Raw genomic sequence first — 5,055 nt, forward strand, 5'->3', positions numbered from 1 at the left:
TTGTTCCCAAATCTGTGCCCACAGTGGTGGCCCTCAGAGGATCACTCCTACAGATTTTAACCACTCTCAATTTCTAGTTCCTGAGAAGGACAGACTGATTCTAAACAGCATTCCCAGCAGTTAGGACATCTCTGGAGGCCAGAGGCTAACAATCATTGTCACAGTCAGTTCTTACCACAACCCTTGTCTGCTTCAGAGAAAGAGGGAGGGAAAAAGCCAGACACCTCATCCAAACCTGTGAACACTGAAACAGCCAGCCTGACCACAAGAAGAGAGCTTGAGGCGCACTTTTAAAGCCTTCTGGTTTTGAGAAATTAGGAGGATAACCTATCTTCTATAGAAATGAATCCTGACTAAGCAAAGACTTTTGTCCCTGCAGTGAGGGTCATAGACACGGGCTTAATGTTTTATGCACTTTAGTTTCAGTCAGCTGGGAAGCTGCAGTTAAAATGATGGTAAAAGCCCTCCGTCTTTTGGCAGTCTGCTACTGACAAGGCTCTAAGGACTTACTCAATTAAAGTCTAATTGGGAGGGGATCAGAGTTCTCCATCAAGAGCCCCCATTTAGGAGAAGAGATCAACGTCGCCAACAAATTCTATGTTTGGCTCAAGGGAGAAACCAACACATACTAGGGGCATGGCATGCCTTTCCTTTTATCCCGTGGGAGACTCCTTTTCTACGGTAAAGACACAGAATAAGGAGTGAATCTGGATTGGCCTCTTCATCAGCATTGCTAATAGTGGTCTTTGTAATCAAGCCAGCCAGTTCCTGGTCAGCGGCCTGTGGACGGAGACAGCAGGACCAGCTTCCCCTAGCCACAGACCACGACTCCTGGTATCTACCACAAGAAAAGATGACCTTGAATGATTTTCAGGAGTCACTGGTAACTAAAGGGAGTCAAGGATGAAGTTCACTACTATCTCATTTTAAATGAAGTTGCCTGAAAATAAGAATACAATTAACCATGGGTGAGAAAAACCAACAAGTCATTACCCATAAAGAGTTGTCCATATACGGTCAGCTGCTGAGACTGTAGCCAGCAACACTGGACACTACGACAGTAGGCTTTACTTGGCAAGTCTGGAATTTCCAGTAACTAAGGGCAGAGTAAGGGAAGCAAAGAGCTACTTGTATAACATTTTCGTACAGATAGCATAGTACAACTGTTCCCAGGGACAATGTATTCTCCAATAACCACACTGAAGAAAGCAGATGCGTCTTCAGTCTTCTTTTCCTTGTGTTTGAGAAGCTTGTTGATCTCCCTCTTCGCCATTCCAATGTACTTGAAAATGATTCCATGTTGGTTTAGTCCAGGAAGCAACAGTGTGAAAGTTACCATCAAGTAGGTGAGAAGAAGGTTGTGGACTTGCTGTCCCACCCAGGCAACCGCAGCAAGAGAAGGACCGTGGCCATGAAGTACATTTTAGGCTTTTCTTCCTTCAGTGTACAGAGCTGTCCAGCAGCCCACACTTCTGCAGCGAATCTTCACAAGATTGCTGCCAATTTCACGGAATCTTTGCTGGTGCTCAGTGGTCCATTTATTGGAGCCAAATATTCCAGGCGGTAGGATGGAAGCGAGGCAGTCAGCCAAGCACAAAAACATAACAAAACAGGCAACACCGGACAGAACACATGGATCTAGATAATAGGTGTCAGAAATGCCAAGGAAAACACGCCCATGACAGCAGGTGGGAACCAGGTCTTTCCCATCCGAAGACTGTTTTGGCCATCAGCATCACCTCTCCCCATCCCTGAAGTTGTTCTTTGAGACTTGCTGTCTCTGCAGCCAGCAGGTTTGTGCTACAATTATCACCCTCCACCATCGTCCCTGAGGTGCCGCCCTCCAAGGCAACCTCCCACACAGAATCCTCACGGCGACCCCTTAGATTTATGCTTAACTATTACATCTTTTTGGTAAGCCATGGTATTTTCAGTAGCTTTACATGCATGTGAAAGCTGGAAATGAATAAGGAAGACCTTAGAAGAATTGATGCAATTGAGTTATAGTGTTAGAGAAGAATATTAAAAGTATCATTGTTGTTGTTGTTAAGTGCTGTCGAGTTGGTTCTGACCCACAGCGTCCCTGGATAGAGTTTCTGAGGAGCGGCTGGTGAGCTTGAACTACCAACCTTGCAGTTTAAATGTCTTTGCAGTCTGATGCATTAACCCACAGCGCTACACCAGGACTGAAAAACGAAAAAATTTATGTTGGAAGAAGTACAACCAGAATGCTCCTTAGAAGCTAAGGTGGCCAGACTTCATCTCTCATACTTAGGACACATTATCAGGAGGGACCAGTCCCTGGAGAAGAGCATCATGCTAGGTAGAAGGTCATCAAAAAAGAGAAAGTCCCCCAATGAGATACGCTGGCACAGTGGCAGCCGCAATGGGCTCAAGCTTAACAATGCTTGTGAGGACAGCCTGGGACATCTGTAAGGTCGTTATGAGTTGGAACCGACTGGATGGCACCTAACAACGTCCTGCCCCAGGACCCTAAGGAAAGGGGTGCGGGTGGGTTTGAAGGCTCTCTGTGCTTGGGATGCTCCCCTCCATGTCTCACACATCACCCCCACTCATCCTAGATTGTGGCCTTAGGAGCAGCTCCTGGAACTTGTGGGAAATGCAGAGGGGAGCCCCCACCTCTGCTCTCGACACTGCATAGGGGGACAGTCAGCCCTCTGGGGGGAGGGGGTGGCTCAGGCACGTTCTGGGTGGGATTCAGGCATGCTGGAGGACAAAGGGGAACTGGGACATGTCTGCCGGGTCACTGATGCTGTTTGTGAACCTTGACTCCAGCCCAGGGTTTGCTGACTGTGCTCAAGGGTCAATCCAACTCCCAGGTGGTTTAAAATAAAGATTTACTGGAAGACCCCACACCCATTGATTTACTGCTATGGAGGGAAGGCCAGGAGGTAACCGGACAGGGCCCAGGAGGGCCACCCTGCTGCCCTTTAGCAGGAAGGTGGTGGTAATAGCTGGTTAGGAGCAGAGGGCAGCCCAGGATAGGGAGATGCTGTGGATCCTGAAGCCATGCATGGGACTTCTGTCCTGGTAGATCCCTCCAGGCTGACCAGGAAGGCTGTGCCCAGCACAAGCACAGGGACCCACAGCCATCCCAGGATGAGCTTAGAACTCTTTGGAGAGAGTGTGATCAAGACCACTGAGTTAACAGAAAAGTCCATTGAGGTGCAAGGGCTAGAATGTTGTTAAGTGCAGTTCAGTTGGTTCCGACTCATGGCGACCCTGTACAGCGTTTCTGAGGAGTGACTGGTGAGCTTGAACCGCCAACTTTGAGGTCGAGTGCCTATCCTATAATGCCACACCAGGACAACAAGGGAAACCGCCCATGGGTGATACTTGCTGTGATGTCCCTTCCTCCTATCATGTCCCCCTAGTGCCCTCTACTGGGAAGGCTGAGCATTGCTCCAGCTGGTGAGGAAGAATGTTGACAGGGTCCAGCTGCTCACAAAGCTGACAGGGTGTTTGGAACTGTGGGATAAAACCTCCAACTAGCAGAGTGTCAGTGTTGGAACCACTTTAGAAAAGCTAGGCAGTTTCTTCTAGAGTTAATCAGGCCCCTGTCCTACAAGTCAGTGCATCCATTCCTCCTACGTATTTATCCAAGAGAACGGAAAATTGAAAGCCATCCAAATACCTATCAGTAAAGATAGATAAAGGCAATATTATATGTATGCATGGGCAATAAAAGAAAAAATTACTGAAAATACAACAACATAAAGGAATCTCAAAACCACCATGTTGAACAAAAGGAGCCACATACAAGAGCATCTATTATAGGACCCCATTAATCAATTTCAATTGATCAAATATTCAATCAAGATGTATTGATATTATTGATGATTAGCATGCAAAGGTTGGAAACAAAGAGCAAGGATCACTAGTTGGAAAATATGGCCTTGGAGATAGAAATGATGCTGGAGACCACATGATACAATTTTGCAAGGCCAATGACTTCTTCATTGCAAATAGCTTTTAAAAACAACATAAGAGCTGAATATAAACATGGACCCCACTGGACGGAGTACAAAGAAATCAAAGTGGTAACATCTGTGGAGAGAGATAGTAGAAAAGCTCCATATTATCAGCCAAAACAAGGCCGGGGCAGACTGTGGAACACACCATCAATTGTTCATATGTAAGTTCAGGCAGAAGCTGAAGAAAATTAAAACAAGTCCATGAGAGCTAAAATATGACCTTGAACATATCCCACCTGAATTTAGAGATCTGAAGAACAGATTTAACACATTAGACACCAGTGATTGAAGACCAGAAGAGTTCTGGGATGACATCAAGAATATCATACAGGAAGAAAGGAAAAGGTGATTAACAAGACAAGAAAGAAGAAAAAGACCGAAAATGGACATTAAAAGAGACTCTGAAACTTGCTCTTCAGAAGAGATGCTAAAGAGAATGGAATAAATGAGGAAGCCAAAGAGCTGAACAGAAAATTTCAAAGGACAGCTCAAGAAGACAAAGTCAAGTGTTATCACAAAATGTGCAAAGACGTGGAGTTAGAAAACCAAAAGGGAAGAACACACTCAGCATTTCTCAAGCTGAAAGAACTAAAGAAAAAATTCAAGCTTCAACTTGCAATATTGAAGTGTGTGACACTGTAGGATCAGCGCTGGGTTGCGAACCATGAGGTCAGCAGTTCAAACCCACCAGCTGTTCCTTGGAAACCCTATACTGAGTCTCTGAGTCAGAACTGACTCAACAGCACTTAACAATGACAACAAATGGGCAAAATATTGAATGATGCAGAAAACATCAAGAGAAGATGGAAAGAATACACAGAGTCACTGTATCAAGAAGAAATGGATGATGGCCAACCATTTAAGGAGGTAGCATATGATTCAAGAGCCAATGGTACAGAAGGAAGAAGTCTAAGGTGCACTGAAGGCATTGGCAAAGAACAAGGTTCCTGGAATTGATAGAACACAAACAGAAAATTCTCGACAAACTGATGCAGCACTGGAGGCTCACACTCATCTATGTCAAGAAATGTGGAAGACAGCTACCTGGCCACCTGATTGG

The 5,055-nt window shown here is 45.5% G+C and overlaps 1 pseudogene; it reads right to left on the minus strand.

Annotated features, from left to right (window-relative positions):
- Positions 1-772: 772 nt before the first annotated feature.
- On the minus strand, positions 773-1,826 carry LOC102827970 (annotated as a pseudogene).
- Between the last annotated feature and the right edge of the window lie 3,229 nt (positions 1,827-5,055).

This window comes from Chrysochloris asiatica, unplaced genomic scaffold, assembly GCF_000296735.1.
Source record: "Chrysochloris asiatica unplaced genomic scaffold, ChrAsi1.0 scaffold00025, whole genome shotgun sequence".
Classification (NCBI taxonomy): domain Eukaryota; kingdom Metazoa; phylum Chordata; class Mammalia; order Afrosoricida; family Chrysochloridae; genus Chrysochloris; species Chrysochloris asiatica.